Below are 21,797 nucleotides of genomic sequence, written 5' to 3' on the forward strand. Positions count from 1 at the left end.
ATATTCAACCACTACCCTCAACTATTCCTGCCACATACTTTATTACTCCTTAGCCACATCATCAAAATCATCTAAAAAAATGTTATGGAGATAAAGGGGTGAGTTATCAACAACTCGGTAAGCAAAGAAACTATGCTAGTATGTAAACATGAGCATTTACAAAGTTTCGAATGCAAAACAAAACTTGTGCTTTCAATATGCAAATTTAGAAACAATTTTCTTTCAAAATGTAGAAACAATTACTTTACAAAATTAACAGCGAAGTTTTCAATAAAACTTTCATTTAAAAAAAATATTCACCCGTTGGCATTTTGTAAACTGAAATATCATCTTCATATTGCATCAAAGCATCATATAGGGACAGATGCCATGATTAACCCTCATGGTAGGGTTATAAACCACCATTATACCCGTGGTTGGGCCGTATTTCATGCTTCACCCCCATGGTAGGGTTATAAACCACCATTATACCCGTGGTTGGGCCGTATTTCATGCTTCACCCCCGTGGTAGGGTTGTGCCACATTATACCGGTGGTGAGGCCGTATGCCACTATTATACCCATGGTGGGGCCTTAACAGAAACAAAACAGACATATCATTAGAAACAGATCATATTCAAATGCAAAATCAGAAACACATGCCAAAGTTTTTCAGAGGACACATCATATCAGAACAGAGTACTAAGTAGCTTCAGATCATTTCATTATATTCAACAGAGCAAAAATTAAAATATCCTCATTTTAATCCCAACAAAACTTTAAGAATCTCATTTTCGCTCTTTTTACAAAGTTCAGAAACAATATGCAAAATAAGCTCATGTCTACACCATTCATGATATAAAACACTTTCTCTTATTAGATTTCATGCATATGCATAACAAACATCTAAGGTCATTTTCAAATTTCTTTTCAAAAACAAACATGCATATTTTCAATGTCAACCTCATTTCATTTCTTTTTGTACAAAGCTAGCATAGGAATCCCGCTTACCAGACTTTTGTGTATTATCTAAGCCTTGAGTTGGAAATCTAGCAATAACACCACCTAAACAAAACATATACCCAACATTTAATAAACCAATCCAATAAGCTACTATTTATTGAGCAATAATCCGAAACAACCCATTTTTAACTCAATATCTCTCATAAAATTAAACTCGAACAGCTACCTCTTACCAACACCAAACCAACAATAAAATATCTCCAAAGCCAACCGCAAATTCTGCTTCTAAAACCTAACTCAAACAATTGCGTCAACTCCAACCTTCAATATAAAAGTTCAGCACAGTCACCATATATTTTTAATCATCCAACACTTCAATCCCAGTCATCTATGCCACTCATAACATATCCAACACAAACAGCTTAAACACACATCACACACACAGTCAGTAAACCACTCCAAGCAACCCCCAATCAAACCCATTCGACACACATCAACCCAAAACGCTACACTTTAATAAAAAAAATAATTAAAATAACTAAACTCATAAAAATCCCATAAGATCCCCCTTTTACTAAACAATGAACAAAAGAGAAGAAGAGAGTAACATGGACTTACCCAAAAAAAAAAAGTCACAAACGGCTTCGCACAACCTCGATTTCAAGCAACCCACAGAATTCTAAGCCCAAAACACTCTGAAATCAAGTGAAAGAGATAGTGATCTGCACGAAGAGGGATCGAGTGGTCTGAGTGTGTGCACAGTGAACTAAAATAGAGAGGGTGTGTGTGTAAAAAAAAATAGAGGGCAAAGAAATAAAATCAAAAAATTTATGAGACTGAAGTTGGACGGAAGAAAAAAAAAATTCTTACCAATGTTAGGAGTTATGAAATGGAAACTTGATGGCAACCCAAAATCTTGGTTTACTCTAAAGGCTGAAAACTAGGTACACACCACTTGAAAAATGCAAGAGCGGGAGAAACAAGGAGGTTTGTACTTTAGAGAGAAAGAGAGTTCTAGAGCCTACTACAGGAAAAACAAAAGCAGAAAATTACACTAATCTAAGGTAACTGCTGGAACGTGGAGATGAGGAAGATTCGTTGATGAGAGGGGCAGGGGGGAAGAAAAACTGAAGAGGGAAAAAGAGGAAGGATCGGGAAGACGAAATTGAAAGTAAAAGGGAAAAAGACTTACCAAAAACAATTTTGTTACAAGTCTTCATAAACTAAAAAAAAATTTAATGGGCTTGTCCCTGGGTCGAGTATTACAAGAATAATTGAGTTTGGAGGATGTCCAGTGCACACGTCTTATTTCTAATGAACTTGAGTTTTTTGGAAGGCCTTGTATTTTGGCCAAGGGCATATTTGAAAAGTTATTATTTTATTTGATTTAGGGTTTTAGAAGTTACTGTAGTGCGGCACTGTTCATGCTACAGTACTTGCAGCACTATTTATTATGGTTTTTGGGGATTGTTTATTTAAACCAATTGTAGCCTCATTTGAGCAAGTTAGACAATATTGAATTTTCATTGTGAGTTGAGTTATCTCCTCTTGTTCTTGATTGAACTTTTGAACTTATCAAAAGTAAATCACAACCTTTATGGCGTTCCTCCTTGAAATCTGGGTTCTTGAGACGGGTTCTTCAATGGGTCTAGATTTTAATATAATCTAGGTTCTTGAAATGAGTTCTCATCGGGTCTAGATTCTCCATCCATAGACTTGAGTTTGGCTTTCTTGGGTTTGTTTTTCCAATATTGTCGTTGAGTCTCAAAGCGAGTCGAATGGGGTTCACATCATTTGGTATTCAAAGTCAGATTTCCACTCAGGTCTAATTATATCTTTTATTTATTGTATTTTTAATTCTAGGGCTTCATTGTTCTAGGGTTGCAAAAAAAAAAGTGCAGAAATTCATTTTTCCTAGGGCTCCCACATTACTCTATCATTTTGGTTTCGTGTTCATCATCATAGGGTGGCTAAATTCCTTGTTGAGGGCTGCCAAAATTTGCACCATCTAGGGTTTGAAATTTCTAGGGTTTCATTGATTCCCTTCTATTTCCATGTCAATATTTATGTGCTTGAATTCAATTGTTTGATTATCACAATTGAATATTTCTGTTTGTGGTTGAATTGGTGAGAAAGAAAAGAAAAGAAGGGAAAAGAAAAAAAAATAATAATAAAAATTCAAATTTTTATTTTATTTTATTGAGCCTTATCATCAAAGGGGTTGCATACATCATTATAGTTGGTATCTTGTCTTATAGTTACCATTCCATTCTTATAATTCCCTTGATTCTCTTGTCGTATTATTCCTTCCATGTTTCTTTTGTTCTTATTTCTTGGACCTAATTACTAGTTGGAATAAAATAAGGTTGTATTGCCTTGATTGAGTTCAATTTAGTTCTAAAAGAACTTAAGTGGAAAAACTCTTGAGGTAAAAGGCAAGAGAGTGTGAGATCATTATTTGAAAAAAGTCAATTAAGAGTGAAACACGAGTGGAGTGCCAGTGTTTGAGTGTAAGCACGTAAGGGAGAGCATGTGAGGCCTTTTTCCACTAACATTCCTTTTTGTGCAAAGCATACAGTGTCTCATAAAAGTGACTCATCACCAAAGGAGATGGTAGATAACTCCTTTGTGTCGCAGGCCATGCAACAACAGTTTGAGCAGTTGAACATGGTGTTAGGGAAAGTGAGGGATATGATAGATCATCGAGATACAATAAGTAGAAATCTACAAGGTGGGAAAGATAGGAGAAGATGTCAGCCTACTATTGAACATGAGTATAAGAATGAAGAGTATGGTGAGTCTCTTGTTGTCAAGCGTGTTCTCAATACACAAATCAAGGTAGATGATACAGAGCAGTAGAGAGTGAACATTTTCTATACTAGATGCCACATCAATAGCAAGGTATGTAATATGATCATTGATGGAGGGAGTTGTACTAATGTGGCTAGCACTATTCTAGTTGATAAATTGAATTTACCTACCTTGAAACACCCTAGACCATACAAGTTGTAGTGGTTGAATGATTGTGGAGAGGTTAGGGTAAATAAGCAAGTGCTAGTATCTTTTTCAATTGGAAAGTATCAAGATGAGGTGCTTTGTGATATTGTACCTATGCATGCTAGCCATATTTTTTTGGGGAGGCCGTGGCAGTGTGATAGGAGAGTGATCTATGATGGGTTTAGAAACATGTACAGTTTTAAAAATGATGGAAAAACAATCAAACTTGCTCCTTTAACTCCAACACAGGTCCATGAGGACCAACTGAAGTTGAAAAGTATGGTTGATAAAAAAAGAAAGAGTGAAAGTGAGGTTAATCAAAAAAGAAAGAAAGAAAGTGAGGTTGATAAAAGGAAAGAGAGAAAGTGAGATTAATCAAAGAAGAAAGAGTGAAAGTGAGATTGAGAAAAAAAGAAATAGAGAGTGAAAAGAAAAAGAGAGTGAAGAAAAAAAAGAGAGTGAAAAGAAAAAAGAAAGTGAAATGAATAAAAAGACCAAAGAAAAAAGAGAGAGTGAAAAGAAAAGAGAGAGTGAAAAGAGAAGAGATTGTGCAGAAAATGAGAGGAAAACAAAAAGAAAAGTGAGTTTTTATGCTAAGGTAAGCTTTAATACTAACGAACTTAATGTACCTTTGCCTAGTATTGTTATTTCTTTGTTGCAGGGATATGAGGTCATGATTCCTAGCAGTGTGTTTAGTGGATTGCCACCTATTAGTGAGATAAAGCATTACATTAACTTTGTGCCAGGTGTGACAATCCCTACCCGACCTTTCTTTCAAGAACATGAGTCCTCAATACACTTGAAGGGACAAGGTAAGTTGTTGACTAGAATGCATGCTAAGTGGGAGGAATGTATTGAGACTTTTCCTCATGAAATCAAATACACACATGGTAAGGAAAAACTTGTGTTTGATGCATTATCAAGAAAGTATGTCCTTGTCTTCATTTTAGATGCAAAAATATTGAGATTTGAATATGATAAGAAATTGCATGCTACTGATAATGACTTTACTAGTGTGTATGGCGTATGTGAGAAAGCATCGTTTGGTAAGTTCTATAGGCTAGATTGTTATTTCTTTAGTGAGAATAGACTTTGTGAGCCTACTAGTCTTATGCATGAGTTGCTTGTGCATGAATGTGGTTTGTTGGAACATTTTGGTATAAAGAGGATTTTAGACGTGTTGCATGACCATTGGTGGGAGTACTACTTGCCATTCATTGAGTTTGCATATAATTGGAATGATCATTTTGGTACAAAGAAAACTTTAGATGTGTCTCATGAACGTTTGTGGGAGTATCATTTGCCATTCATTAAATTTTTGCATGAACATTTCTTCTTGCCTAAGATGAAAAGAGACGTCAATCGCATTTGTGGTAGGTCCATTACATGTAGAAAGGTCAAGTCCAAGGTTTTGCCACATGGGTTGTAAACATCCTTACCTGTTCCTAGTAAACCATTGGTAAACATATCTATGGACTTTGTTTTGGGGATGCCTACGACAAAAATGGGTAGAGATTCTATTTTTGTGGTTGTGGATAGATTTAGAAAAATGTCACATATCATTCCATGTCATAAAATTGATGATGCCACAAATATGGCAAACTTATTTAACTTATTTTTCAGGAGGATAGTGCGACTTCATGGTGTACCTAGGACCATTGTTTCTAATACTCAGCTCTTATGCACTGTTGTTCATAAGAATTTAAAAACTTAGGAGGATTGTTTGCCATTTAAAGAGTTTGCGTATAATAGGACCTTACATACTACTATTTCATATTCTCCTTTTGAAGCTATTTATGATTTTAATTCACTTACTCCTTTAACTCTGATACTTTTGTTTGTTGATGATAGGAGTAGCTTGGATAGACATTTTCAAATTCTTGAGAAAATTAATGATACTTCACATCTAGTGGATCTTCCAAGTAAGTATTATGTGTATGTTATTTTCAATGTTACTAATATTTTTCTCTTTGATACAGGTGAAGATTCGAGGTCGAATCCTTTTGAGGAGAGGGGGAATGATGGGCCCCAAGGTAGACCGTGCCTTAGAGATCCTTTGGAAGATCCTGATAGGATAATCACACGATCGAGAGCCAAGAAGAGCAAGGAAGCAATGCATGAATTTGTGTAATACACTTCAGACGAGTCTAACAAGAGCCCAATATTCGAGATGGGCTTGAGAGAAGGAGATCCAGATCTCATCAACATGATACAAGCTATCGCCAACATTCAAGATGGGCTTGAGAAAAGAAGGTTCAGTTTTCATCCATGTGATACGCTATGGAAGACACGACTTGGGCCTATTGTTATTGAAGGCCATGGACTTATTTATTTCATTAAAATGACTTATTTTATTATTCATAGGAATTAAACTAAAATAATTGGGCTTGGGGGATGTCCAGCCCACACATCTTATTTCTAATGAACTAGGGTTTTTGGGAAGGCCTTGTATTTTGGCCAAGGGCATATTTGAAAAGTTATTATTTTATTTGATCTAGGATTTTAGAAGTTACTGTAGTGTGGCACTGTTTATGCTACAGTACTTGCAGCACTATTTACTAGGGTTTTTGGGAATTATTTATTTAAACCACTTGTAGCCACATTTATGCAAGTTAGATAATATTGAATTTTCATTGTGAGTTGAGTTATCTCCTCTTGTTCTTGGTTGAACTTTTGAACTTATCAAAAGTAAATCACAACTTTTATGGCGTTCCTCCTTGAAATCTGGGTTCTTGAGACGGGTTCTTCAACGTGTCTAGATTTTAATATAATCTAGGTTCTTGAAATGAGTTCTCATCGGGTCTAGATTCTCCATCCATAGACTTGAGTTTGGCTTTCTTGGGTTTGTTTTTCCAATATTGTTGGGTCTCAAAGCAAGTTGATTGGAGTTCACATCACAAACCTAAGAAGTGCCACACACCCCAAAGGTTCCCATTTTGCCAATGTAAAGCTTCTAACATGAGTTACGGGAATTATAATCAACTAACCTTTTTTCCATGGACATTATAAATTTTATTATTGTTTTGCATCATTCTTCGATTGAATTAGAAGATTTGTCTTGATCCATTGCTTGTCAATAGAAGCTAAGCCATGTCGGGGCCCAAGTCTGCACCAATTGGCACCTTCGTGTGTAGTGCAACAAATCGGCCCCTACCCATGCCTTTTACACGATTCTCCCAAGGGAAGTTTTATCATTTTCACCCATGCCTTAACCGTCATAGAGTTCTGTTGTAGCATTGGATGAATTGGCTACAAGAAACCCATATTCTATTTCATTCTTCGAATTGAGGCCAACAAACCCCATACCATCGGTTTCCCTCAGGCCCAAGAAGTGCTACACACCCCTAAGGTTCCCATCTAGTCATGGTTAAGCTTCTAACTTGAGTTTGGGGCATTAATCAACTTACACTTGAGTTCGGGGCATTAATCAACTTACACATGACTAGGGATCTCTAAACCGTCTTTTAGGTTAATTTTCTTCTTAATTCTTTCTCTCACCTTTTGTGTATATGGACCTTATTACTTTTTATTATTATCTTGCATCATTCTTAGATTGAGTTAGAAGATTAGGCTTCTTGATCCAATCCCTGTCAATAGAAGCAAAGCCATGTCACCTCCCAAGTCATGGCCAATCGACATCTAGGTGCACCTTCATGGGCATTGTAACAAATCGCCCCCTAACCTATGCCTTTTACACCATTTTCTCAAGGGGAGTTTCATCATTTACACCGTACCTTAAACGTCGTAGTTCATTTGTAGTATTTGACAAATTGATGTCAAGAAACCTATCCTTTATTTCATACTTGCAATTGTGGACCACATACTACGCTTTACGATTAGTTTCCCTCAAGCCCAAGTGATGTGAACCCCAATTGACTTGCTTTGAGACCCAACAACAATATTGGAAAAACAAATCCAAGAAAGCCAAACTCAAGTCAATGGATAGAGAATCTAGACCCGAGAGAAATCGTTTCAAGAATGTAGATTATATGAAAATCTAGACCCATTGAAGAACCTAGATTACAAAGGAGAAACGCCACAAAGGTTGTGATTTACTTTTGATAAGTTCAAACTTTCAATCAAGAACAAAATGAGAGAAACTCAACTCACAATGAATCAAATTAATCAATTTCAATAATGTCTAACCTGCTCAAATGAGGCTATAAGTGATTTAAATAAACAATCCCTAAAAACCCTAGTGAATAGTGAGGCGGTACTGTAGTATGAACAGTACTTCTAAAATCATAGTTCAAATAAAATAATAACTTTTCAAATAAGCTATTGGCCAAAATACAAGGCCTTCTCAAAAAGCCTAATTCATTAGAAATAGGACGTGTGGGCTGGACATCCCCCAAGCCCAATTATTCTAGATTAATTCCTATGACTAATAAAATAAGCCATTTTAATGAAATAAATAAGTTCATGGCCTTTAATAATAATAGGCCCAAGTCGTGTCTTCCATAGCTTGGATCAAGTGGATTAAAACTGGTTCACCTTCTTCAAGCCCATCATGAGTCTTGAGCTCTTGATAGCTTCATCCCAATCGGATTGCACCAATTCTTGCATTGCTTCCTTGATCTTCGTGGCTCTTAATCTTGTAATTGATCCTTAAGACTTGGTCCACCTTGGGGCCCATCACCTCAAGCCCAAGAAGTGCCACACGCCCCTAAGGCTCCCATTTTGCCAATGTAAAGCTTCTAACATGAGTTGCGAGCATTGATTAACTCACATTTTTTCTATAGACCTTCTACCTTTTATTGTTGTTTTGCATCATTCTTGAATTGAATTAGGACATTTGTCTTGATCCATTGCTTGTCAAAAGAAGCTAAGCTGTGTCAGGGCCAAAGTCTGTGCCAATCCGTACCTACGTGCTCCTTCGTGAGCAATGCAACAAAGGCCCCTACCATGCCTTTTACACAATTCTCTCAAGGGAAGTTTCATCATTTACACCCACGCCTTAACTGTCATAGAGTTCTGTTGTAGCATTGGATGAATTGGCAACAAGAAACTCATATTCTATTTCATTCTTCCAATTGAGGCCAACAAACCCCATACCGTCGGTTTCCCTCAAGCCCAAGAAGTGCCACACGCCCCTAAGTTCCCATCAGGCCATGGTTAAGCTTCTAACTTGAGTTCGGGGCATTAATCAACTTACACGTGACTAACAATCTCTAAACCGTCTTTTTAGCTTAATTTTTGTCTTAATTATTTCTCTCTCCTTTTGTGTATATGGAGCTTATTACTTTTTATTGTTATCTTGCATCATTCTCATATTGAATTAGAAGATTAGTCTTCTTGATCCAATCCCTGTCAATAGAAGAAAAGCCATGTCACTGCCAATCGACACCTAGGTGCACCTTCATGGGCATTGTAACAAATCGTCTCATAGCCCATGCCTTTTACACCATTTTCTCAAGAAGAGTTTCATCATTTACACCCCCACCTTAACTGTTGTAGTTCATTTGTAGCATTTGACGAATTGACATCAAGAAACCCATACTTTATTTCATTCTTCCAATTGTGAACCACATACTACACCTTACGATTGGTTTCCCTCAAGCCCAAGAAACGCCACACGCCCCTGGGTTTAGCATCATTCTTTGCCAACAAAGACTTAAGAGCAAAATGGTGAGTAAAAATGAGAACAAGAGACCCAAGAATGTAAGAACAAAATTTATCTAAAGCAAACACTATAGCTAATAACTCTTTCTCGGTGGTGATGTAATTATTTTGTGCATCATTCAAAGTTCGACTTGTATAATAAGTGCCAAACCATTGGTTTCCCTCAAGCCCAAGAAGTACCACAAGCCCCTAAGGAATCTTGCCATGGTTAAGCTCCAACTTAAGTTAATCGCATTAATCAACTTACAAGGGACTAGTGATCTCTAAACTATGTTTTCAGCTTAATTTCCTTTTTAATTCTCTCTCACCTTTTTATTTGGACCTTATTACTTTCATTGTTGTCTTGTATCATTCTTACATTGAATTAGAAGATTATTCTTCTTGATGCAACATTTGTCAATAGAACAAAGCCATGTCACTGGCCAAGTCATCACCAATCAGTGCCACTTCATGAGCATTGAACAAATCGTCCCCTAGCCCCTGAATTTTACACCATTTTCTCAAGGAAGGTTTCATCATTTACACCCCACCTTAACCGTTGTAGTTCCGTCTTAGAATTGGACCAATTGGTTTCAAGAAACCCCGTCTTTTATTTCAATCTTCTAATTGGCGACCACATACACCATACCATTGGTTTCCCTAAAGCCCAACAGGTGCCACTCTCCCCCAAGGTTTCCCATCTAGACATGGTTAAGCTTCTAACTTGAGTTAGGGGGCATTAATCAAATTAAACGTGGCTAGTGACCTCTAAACCCTCTTTTTAATTCTTTCTCACCTTTTTTATTGTTATTTTGCATCATTCTTAGATTGAATTAGGAGATTACTCTTGATCCAATAGTTGTCAATAGAAGAAAAGTCATGTCAATGCCCAAGTCACCACCATTCACCACCTAGGTGCACCTTCATGAGCATTGCAACAAATCAACAACAAGCCCACGCCTTTTACACCATTTTCTCAAGGAGACTTTCATCATTTATACCGCACCATAGCTGTAGTTGTAGCATTTGATGAATTAGCTTCAAGAAACTCGGATTTTATTTCATTCTTCCAATTATGGGCCACATACACCAAGCGATTGGTTTCCCTCAAACCTAAGAAGTACCACACGCCCCTAAGGTTCCAATTTTGCCAATGTAAAGCTTCTAACATGAGTTACGGGAATTATAATCAGCTCACATTTTCTCTATGGACATTATAACTTTTGTTATTGTTTTGCATCATTCTTCATTTGAATTAGAAGATTTTTCTTGATCCATCGCTTGTCAATAGAAGCTAAGCCATGTCAGTGCCCAAGTTTGCGCCAATCGGCACCTATGTGCACCTTTGTGAGCAATGCAACAAATTGGCCCCTACCCATGCCTTTTACATGATTCTCTCAAGGGAAGTTTCATCATTTACACCCACACCTTAACCGTCATAGAGTTCTGTTGTAGCATTGGATGAATTGGCTACAAGAAACCTGTATTCTATTTCATTCTTCCAATTGAAGTGGTTATATAGGGTATATAGGGTAGGAAAGAAATCCTAATGTCTTCTTAATTTCTGCATAAAAAAAATTGTCTAAATTTTAGGACTCATTTGGCAGCCACGTATGCCATTCAGGATTTTGAATTGTGAAATCCTTATTAGAGACAAAGTTATATCCCTTTAAGATAGATTTCTAATGAATTAAGAATCGAATTAATCTGATATGTGAGTAAAAAGTTACAGTCAAAAGACTAAAGTATGTCCAGACTATCTCCTAGTGAATTTTGGACTTGGACTTATTGTGGTTTCCTTTCGTGATTTTTTCTTTTTCTTTTTCTTTTCTTCTAAATTGCTCTCAAACCTCATGAATGTCCTCCTTTGAATTTGACTAGGCTTGACTTACTCTTTTATAAACTCTGAAATTAAACATAAAAAAAAACTATTTAAGAGTATCCCAACGTAAATAGAAACTCAATTTTAGAATACGCGTTAATTTCTATGATTTCAATTCACATTTTAGCATTTTTATCCAATAATAGGATATTTTGAGTGCACTTTTGCACCGTCATCACACACCCCAACTTAATCATTGCTAGTCCCTAGCAATTTTCTTGTCAAAACAACGAAAGAGACCAAAGAAAATCACACACAAATGCCACCAAGTCACGCTTTTCAGATTCACATATCAAAACAATCTAAGGAATTCAATAACCTATCAAGATCAATCCACCTATAGCGATTCACAGAGTGTGTGTGTGTTCTCCAAGCTATAACTTTCTTACCACTAACCATGATACATGTAACATCAAGAACATCTCAAGCAAAAGGTTCAACTCCATAACTCACGGGTATAAAAGTATTTTGTGTGAGGATTCTCTCTATGGAGTTGACAATGGGTATACACACGCTCTCATGGGGAATTAGGCAATTATATACAAGCAACAAGCAAACATTAATCTTATGATAGGAACACTAACAAATGAGATTTCCACCAGTCTTTCCAACAACTTACTTAGGATTAGAACGGTCAACATAAAAGGTTGAAACGTGGCTTGGGTTCGGGGCTATATGAAAAAAAAAATGATGAAAATGGATTCAAAAACTTCCAAGTACATACAAAGGGAATTTTATTAAATATCTCAATAGACCACACTTCGCACTTGATGTACTCTCCAACTTTTTAGATCATCAAATAATAATGATTTTCCTTCTTCTTCCTCTTCTCTCTCTCTCTCTCTCTCTCTCTCTCTCTCTCTCTCTCAATAATTTGATGGACAAACACATACCACTTTGGTATTCTTGCCATTTTCACCAACCTTGTTTTTTTCTTTTTCTTTTTTTCTTTCAAAGCTCACTCAATTGAACACTTTGCAACTTGTACTCTTCTTTTCTTTTCTTTTCTTTTTGTCTTCTTCTTTTTTTTTTTTTTTTTTGGAAATGATAAAATAAAAGAAAGAAAATGCAAATTCTATACCTAGTATACACTTGGAAGTAAAAAAGGTAGAAAAATTAATGTATATGTTATACTCCAATGTGGAGAGGTATGGATGATATGGGCATGTGAAAAGAAAAAGCTACATGTGTTTATTGGCTCAAAGTTGGCTACTAGGGGTCTGATGGAAAGGGTTAGCTTGAAAAGCTCCAACGTTGATCCTAAGTTGACCTTCGTCATATCCCTAGTATATCCAACTTCTTACCACAAATCAAGTAATGATATTCTCAAAAGAAGTGCCCAATTCAACAAATTAATAAACGCTTATCACATGAATACTTAAGCAAAAGAGTTTTCTAGCTACATGTGTCAAACCACCATCTTACCACAAAGCTTGGATGAGTGCATTAAGGGTTTTGTGAATGCTTCAGCAAAAATGATTATGGTGGGTTTGGTGAATTCAAGAAGAAGGTTATTAATGAGAATGAGTACACATGTGAAAATGATACACGTGTGATGGAAATTAAAAAAAAAAATTGACACATGAAAATATGCAACAGAGTTCCAACAAGTATTTTAAATACTGAATTTGCGCTACCACCCCTCAACTTAAATGAAACATTGTCCTCAATGTTTAAGAATCAAAATTGAATGGGGAGTAACTGAAAATGGTAGAATACGCTTGATGAGTGACGTGGGTAGCTCGCTAAGCACCAAAGATGGTAACCTGAACTAACAGAATAAAACTAACCTACAAACAAAGATAAAGAAAACAACAGCAAACAAAAAGAAACAGAAAGAAAATAAGAGAAAATAAAAATAAAACAAAGCAAAATAAAATAAATAAAGAAAAACATACCTGGGTGCTGTGGTCAAGTTTCATAGACCGGATTCACAAGTGGAATGTCTTCCACTTCCAGAACTTGCCTATCAATTAATATTTTAAGGCGTTGATCATTTACTTTAAAGATCCGATCATCCTTAGAATCTTCTATTTCTACCGCCCCATTTTCAAAAATATTTTTCACTACAATTGAGTCAGTCTACCTAAACCGAAGTTTTCCTTAGTGCTTGTGAAATCCAAAATCATATAAGTATATTCGGTCATTAGGTTAAACCTCTTCCTAAGAATATTTTTATCATGAAACGTTTTCATTTTAACCTTATAGACTTTAGACTTAGGCAAAGGTTTCAATTTAACTCTTGGTGCTTTCATACTTACAGGAATCTGTTTTCCACCTTTCTTAGGCAAATCCTCAAATTTCTGTTGTCAAGCATGTGTGCCATAATCCTGAGTTTCATCAAAAATAGCACAAATATCAATAACATTGGATGAATCACTAATAGTATCAAACTCAGAATTCACAAGGGAATATTCAAGGGGATCAAAATCATGAGTTATGTGAACTTCCTTGTCTATGAGTGCGTCAATCATGTACGTTTGGTGGCACTCGTCATCTGTTAGTTGTTTCTCAATATGGAAAATGTTGACCTCCATGGTCATGTTTCCAAAAGATAGCTCCATGAACCCATTCCTGTAATTTATAAGTACATTAGCCGTAGTAAGGAAAGATCTACCTAATATGAGAAGAGCCTTAGAGTTAGACTCAACAACTGATTGAGTGTCCAAAATTAAGAAATCAACAAGATAATAAAACTTGTCAATTTGGATCAAAACATCCTCAACTATCCCTCTCAATTTCTTAACTGAACGATCAGCCAACTGAAGCACAACAAAAGTAGGCTTAATTTTACCCAAACCAAGGTGCAAATAAATGGAATAAGGCATCAAATTAACACTAGCTCCTAAATCTAGCAAGGCTTGTCCAAACTCATGATTCCCAATACTACATGCAATCATTGGACAATCAGGATCCTTTTATTTAGGAGGAATTCGCTGGTCAATTAGAGCACTAACTTGCTCTATCAGAAATGTCGTCTTCTTAACATGGTGCTTCCTCTTAACGGTACATAGATCTTTAAGAACTTTTGCATAAGTGGGAACTTGTTTAATAACATGCAAAAGAGGAAGGTTAATCTTTACCTACCTAAGGTTCTCCTAGATTTCATTACTAGAATCCAAAGTTCGCATACCAGATTTAAAGCTTGAGGAAATGGTACCTTAACTAGACTCTTGATTACCTCGGCTTCCTTGGGGAACTCGGTACTATCATTACTTTGTTCCTCTTCAACGTCCTCTGGCTTATCAATTGTTGGGATGTGTAAGGACTTACCACTTTTTGTCACAATGGCATTGACCTCTTTCAAATTTTTTTGTGCCATATGCTGACCTTAGGGTGCGGATTGAGCTTGAGAAGGAAACTTGTCATGCTCATTCACACTCAAGGAGCTCATTATCTTGGATATATGACTCTTTAGCTCTTTGTTTTCTTCAACAACCTGCATAATCAAAGATTCAAACTTTTGATTAGTTTTATCTGTGCCTCAATAAAAGCATGTAAAGTATCTTCTAATGGGCTCCTAGAAGATGAAGGTGCAGGATATGATCTAGGGGGTTGTGCAGGCTGCTGGTTTTTAGATTTCCAACTAAAATTGGGGTGATTACGCCACCCAGGATTGTAGGTATCAGAGAAAGTTGAAACAGGCTTCATGTATATGCCTAAGGCATTAAATTGTTCCTCATACATCCCTCTCATCTCAGCAAATGTGGGACACTCTTGGGCAAGATGATCTACCTCGCCACACACAAAACATGGTCCAAAAGGCTCTGCATGATTAGCCATATATGTTGGCTTTAAGTCCCTAGTCTTTAACACCTCTAGCTCCCTAGTGAGCATATGAACTTTAGCCTTTAGGTTATCCACTTCCTTGAGGTGGTAAATTCCACCACCATTTGGGTTTCCTGCAAGTCATGACCTATTTGTGCTCTTAGTAGCACTAGGTCCAGTCCAAGTGTGAGCTTTTTCAGCAAGCTCATTGAGGTATTCCATGGCCTTATCAGGATCGTTTTGTAAGAACTCACCATTACACATCATCTCCACAATTTGATGCTCTCTAGGTGTAAGTCCCTCATAAAAATAGCTCACTAAGTGTCAATTCTCATACGCATGGTGATGACACATACTCAATAGTTCCTTAAATCTCTCCCAAGACTGATACAAAGTCTCACTGTCCTTTTGTGCAAAATTGGAGATTTACCTTTTTAAAACATTGGTCTTATGTTGGGGAAAGTATTTATTAAAGAAGACCTAAGTCATCTCATTCCATGACCCAATAGATCGTGGTCTCAATGAGTATAGCCAACTCTTAGCTCTATCATTCAAAGAGAAAGGAAAGAACTTAAGTCTCACAATGTCATCTGATTACGCCCAAAGAATAACGCGGTAGTTGTAGCACAGCTTTGGGGTGTCGATTCTACAGGGAGACAAATTAAAAGAATAGCAGGAGGAACAAAGAAACTAAAGAAAAAATATTAAATAAGTAATAGAGAACAAAGATTAATTTTAAATGTAAATTCAAGTGAAGCAAAGTGATTAACAGAAAAAGTACTCAAATTTGACAAACAGTAGAGCGTTGGGAATCCCTTGCACAAATCTGGTATTTTAATTATTCTTAATTCATTGGATAACTCAATTAGGAACTCAATTCCCGCAATTCCCAATCGGAAGGTATAGATTTATAAACCAGATTTAAATCAAATGTAACCCTTTGAAAAAACGTTCACCACTTTTAAAAAACGTGAATTACTACCCCTATTGATAAAATCCAATGACGACAATATACTCAGGAAGTGATATTGCAGCAAAAAACTAAATCAATATAGATAAATAATTGATCCAAACATAATCAAAGAACTAATCCATTCAATAGAAAAAGCATGACCGAATCCATAAACACAATAAATTCTATGATTATTTGGAGAAGAAAACATTAACGATGAATTGAGAATGATAAAACAAAAGAGTTTTAGCAATTGAAAATCAAACACATGAATTAACAATAAATTAGAAATACCATCTAATGTGCAAGTTCATCCCTAACCCTACTTGAGAATTTAGTTACCCATAAATAAAATGGATAACAAAAATCTCCAGAGAAAACTGAAGCGAACGGTGGCCATAGAAGTGATTTTCTCCTCTCTTTAGATCTGCCTCTTCCTCTCCTCCATTTCATGCTAATGATATGCTTATATAGGGTAAGAAAGAAACCCGAATGTCCTCTTGATTTCCGCATAAAAGAATCACCTAAATTTTAGGACTTATCTTGGCAGCCAAGTACAGATTTCAAGAATTCGAATTTGGAAATCCGTATTAGAGACAAAGTTATAGCCCTTTAAGATAGCTTTCCAGTGCATCAAGAATCACATCAATCCAATATATGGGTAAAAAGATACAGTCAAAGACTAAAGTATATCCAGACTGTCTCCTAGCGAATTTCGGACTTGGATTTCTTGTGGTTTCATTTTGTGATTTTTTTCTTTTTCTTTTCTTCCAAATTGCTCTCAAACCCCATGAATGTCCTCCTTTGAATTTGACTGGGCTTGACTTGCTCTTTTATAAATTCTGAAATTAGACATAAAAAAAACTGCTTAGGAGTATCCCAGCGTAAATAGAAATTCAATTTAAGAATACACATTAATTCCTATGATTTCTATTCACATTTTAGCATTTTAATCCAATAATAGGGTATATAGAGTGCACTTTCGCACACTCATTACACCCCCCAACTTACTCCTTGCTAGTCCCTACCAATTTTCATGTCAAAATAACGAAAGAGACCAAAGAAAATCACACATATAGGCCATCAAGTCACACTTTCCAGATTCACATATCAAAACAATCTAAGGAATCCAATAACCCATCAAGATCAATCCACCTATAGCAATCCACAGAGTGTGTGTGTTCTCCAAGCCATAACCATTGTACCACTAACCTTGACACATGCAACATCAAGAACATCTCAAGCAAAAGGTTCAACTCCATAACTCACGGGTATAATAGTGTTTCGTGTAAGGGCTCTCTCTATGGAGTTGACAATGGGTGTATACACACTCTCATGAAAAATTAGGCAATTATGTACAAGCAACAAGCAAACATTGATCTTATGATAGGAACACTAACAAATGAGACTTCCATCAATCTTTCCAACAACTTACTTAGGATCAGAATGGTCAACACAAAAGGTTGTAATGTGGCTTGGTTTTGGGGTTATATGAAAAAAAAGGATGAAATGGATTCAAAAACTTCCAAGTACATACAAATGGAATTTTATTAAATATCTCAATAGACCACACTTCTCACTTGATATACTCTCCAACTTTTCAGATCATCAAATAATAATGTTTTTCCTTCTTATTCCTCTTTTTTTTTTTCAACAATTTGATGGTCAAACACATGCCACTTTTGTATTCTTTCCATCTCTACCAACTTCCTTTTTTTTTTTTTTGGAGCTCACTCAATTGAACATTTTGCAACTTGTACTCTTCTCTTTTTTCTGTCGTCTTCTTCTTCTTCTTAATTGAAAATGATAAAATTAAAGAAAGAAAATACAAATTCCACACCTAGTATACACTTGGAAGTAAAAAGGGTAAGAAAATCTGTGTATAGGTTATACTCCAATGTGGAGAGGCATGGATGATATGGGCATATGAAAAGAAAAAGCTACAAGTGTTTATTGGCTCAAAGTTGGCTACTAGGGGTCTATGATGGAAATGATAGCTTGAAAGGCTCAAACGTTAATCCTAAGTTGACTTTCGTCATATCCCAAGTATATCCACCATTGTACCGCAAACCATGTAATGATATTCTCAACAGAAGTGCCCAATTCAACAGATCAATGAACGCTTATCACAATTTACTGCATTTGTATGCTCTCAATCCTCTCCAAACTCACATGAATACTTAAGCAAAAGAGTTCTCTAGCTACATGTGTCAAACCACCATCTTACCACAAAACTTGGATAAGTGCATTAAGGGTTCTGTGAATGCTTCAGCAAAAATGATTATGGTGGGTTTGGTGAATTCACGAAGATGGCTATGAATGAGAATAAGTACACATGTGAAAATGATGCACGTGTGATGCAAATTAAAAAAAATTGACACATGAAAATATGCCATAGAGTTCCGACAACCATTTTAAATACTGAATTTGCACCACCACCCCCCAACTTAAATGAAACATTGTCCTCAATGTTTAAGAATCAAAATTGAATGGGGAGTAACTGAAAATGGTAGAATACATTTGATGAGTGACGTGCGTAGCTCCCTAAACACCAAAGATGGTAATCTGAAATGATGAAATGAAACTATCCTGCAATCAAAAAACAAAGAAAACAAAAGCAAACAAAAAGGAAAAGAAAGAAAATAAGAAAAAAAAAAAACAAAACAAAGCAAAATAAAATAAATAAAGAAACACATACCTTGGTGGTGTGGTCAAGGTTGATAGACTGGATCCACAAGTGGAATGTGTTCCACTTTCGGAACTTGCCTATCAATTAATATTTTAAGGCGTTGACCATTTACTTTAAAGATCCGACCATCCTTAGGATCTTCTATTTCTACCACCCCATTTACAAAAACATTTTTCACTAGAAATGGGTCAGTCCACCTAAACCGAAGTTTTCCTTTGTGCTTGTGAGATCCAAAATCATATAAGCATATTCGGTCATTAGGTTTAAACCTCTTCCTAACAATATTTGAAACGCTTTCATTTTAACCTTATAGACTTTAGACTTAGGCAAAGATTTCAATTTAACTCTTGGTGCTTTCATACTTACAGGAATCTGTTTTCCACATTTCTTAGGCAACTCCTCAAATTTCTGTTGCCAAAACTTGTGTGCCATAATCCTGAGTTTCCTCAAAAACAGCACAAATATCAATAACATCAGATGAATCACTAACAGATGTATTAAACTCAGAATTCACAAGGGAATATTCAAGGGGATCAAAATCATGAGTTGTGTGAACTCCCTTGTCTATGAGTGCATCAATCATATATGTTTGGTGGCACTCGTCATCTGTAGGCTGCTTCTCAATATGAAAAATGTTGACCTCCATGGTCATGTTTCCAAAAGATAACTTCATCAACCCATTCCTACAATTTATAAGTGCATTAGCCGTAGCAAGGAAAAGTCTACCTAATATGAGAGGAACTTTAGAGTTAGACTCAACAACTGATTGAGTGTCCAAAATTAAGAAATCAACAGGATAATAAAACTTGTCAATTTGGATCAAAACATCCTCGACTATCCCTCTCGGTTTCTTAACTGAACGATCAGCCAACTGAAGCACGACAGAAGTAGGCTTAATTTCACCCAAACCAAGCTGCAAATAAATGGAATAAGGCATCAAATTAACACTAGCTCCTAGATCTAGCAAGGCTTGCCCAAACTCATGATTCCCAATATTACATGCAATGGTTGGACAACCAGGATCCTTGTACTTAGGAGGAATTCGCTGCTCAATTAGAGCACTAACTTGCTCTGTCAGAAATGCTGTCTTCTTAACATTGTGCTTCCTCTTAACTGTACACAAATCTTTAAGAACTTTTGCATAAGTGAGAATTTGTTTAATAACATGCAAAAGAGGAAGGTTAATCTTTACCTACCTGAGGTTCTCCAAGATTTCATTACTAGGATCCAAAGTTCACATACCAGATTTTAAAGCTTGAGGAAATGGTACCTTAACTGGACTCTTGATTACCTCGGCATCCTTGGGGAACTCGGTGCTATCATTGCTTTGTTCCTCTTCAACATCCTCTTGCTTATCAGTTGTTGGGATGTGTAAGGACTTACCACTTCTTGTCATAATGGCATTGACTTCTTTTAAATTTTTTTGTGCCATATGCTGACCTTGGGGTGCGGATTGAGCTTGAGAAGGAAACTTGCCACGCTCATTCACACTCAAGGAGCTCATTATCTTGGATATATGACTCTTTATCTCCTTATTTTCTTCAACAACCTGCATAATCAAAGATTCAAACTTTTGATTAGTTTTACTCTGTGCCTCAATAAAAGCATGCAAAGTGTCTTCTAAAGGACTCTTAGAAGATGAAGGTGCATAATATGGTGCATGATATGATCTAGGGGGTTGTGCAGGTGGCTGATTTTCAGACTTCCAGCTAAAATTGGGGTGATTACGCCACCCAGGATTGTAGGTATCAAAGAAAGGTGCAATAGGCTTCATGTACATACCTAAGGCATTACATTGTTCCTCATACATCCCTCTCATCTCAGCAAATGTGGGACAATCTTGGGCAAGGTGATCTACCTCACCACACACAAAATATCGTCCAAAAGACTCTGCATGATTAGCCACGTGTGTTGGCTTTAAGTCCTTAGTCTTCAACGCCTCTAGCTCCCTAGTGAGCATCTCAACCTTAGCCTTTAGGTTATCTTCTTCCCTGAGATGGTAAATTCCACCACCATTTAGGTTTCCTGCAGGTCGTGACCTATTTGTGCTCTCAGTAGCACTAGGTCCAGTCCAAGTGTGAGCTTTTTCAGCAAGCTCATTGAGGTATTCTATGGCTTCATCAGGATCTTTCTGCAAGAACTCACCATTACACATCATCTCCACAAATTGATACTCTCTAGGTGTAAGTCCCTCATAAAAATAGCTCACTAAGCGCCAATTCTCATACCCATGGTGAGGACACATACTCAATAGCTCCTTAAATCTCTCCCAATACTGATACAAAGTCTCACTGTCCTTTTGTACAAAGGTGGAGATTTGTCTTTTTAAAGCAGTGGTCTCAAAGAGTATAACCAACTCTTAGCTCTATCCTTCAAAGAGAAAGGAAAGAACTTAAGTCTCACAATGTCATCAGTTGCATTTTGACTATGAAAAGTCGCAACTACTTCCTCAAACTCCCTAATGTGCACATATGGATTTTCATTTTCCAAGCCATAAAAAGTAAGGAGTAATTGTATCATCTCTGTTTTAAAATCCAATTGGCGAATATTAGCTGGAAACATGATGCATGATGGTGTGGCTGTGCGTATAGGGTGGAGGTAATCCTGAAGGGTCCTAGTGGGTTGATTTTCGTGTTCACTCATTTTCTCAGAATTAGAAGAATTATCAAACAAATAATCAGAAAAATTAAACTCTTACTCTAACACAACTTTACAAGCAAACCGACCCAAGGCGTCTCTATACCTGTGCATGCAAGGTAGAGAAAAACGCAACACTAAAAAAAACTACAAAAAGAAAAAGAAAATAAAAAAAATACAGCAAGCTAAAAGAATGAACGAAGTTACCGCCTTTACAAATGTTGGAAAGGAAAACTATCTCACAATTCTTCTACCGTCTCCCCGGCAACGGCGCCAAAATTTGATTACGCCCAAAGAATAACGCGGTAGTTGTAGCACAGCTTTGAGGTG

At 36.4% G+C, this 21,797-nt stretch overlaps 1 non-coding gene across 1 annotated transcript; it reads left to right on the plus strand.

Annotated features, from left to right (window-relative positions):
• Positions 1–21,055: 21,055 nt before the first annotated feature.
• Positions 21,056–21,163, plus strand: LOC122274870. Its single transcript, XR_006228409.1, has one exon. It is a non-coding gene; the product is annotated as a small nucleolar RNA R71 (small nucleolar RNA).
• The last annotated feature ends 634 nt before the right edge of the window (positions 21,164–21,797 follow it).

This window comes from Carya illinoinensis, chromosome 8, assembly GCF_018687715.1.
Source record: "Carya illinoinensis cultivar Pawnee chromosome 8, C.illinoinensisPawnee_v1, whole genome shotgun sequence".
Taxonomy (NCBI): domain Eukaryota; kingdom Viridiplantae; phylum Streptophyta; class Magnoliopsida; order Fagales; family Juglandaceae; genus Carya; species Carya illinoinensis.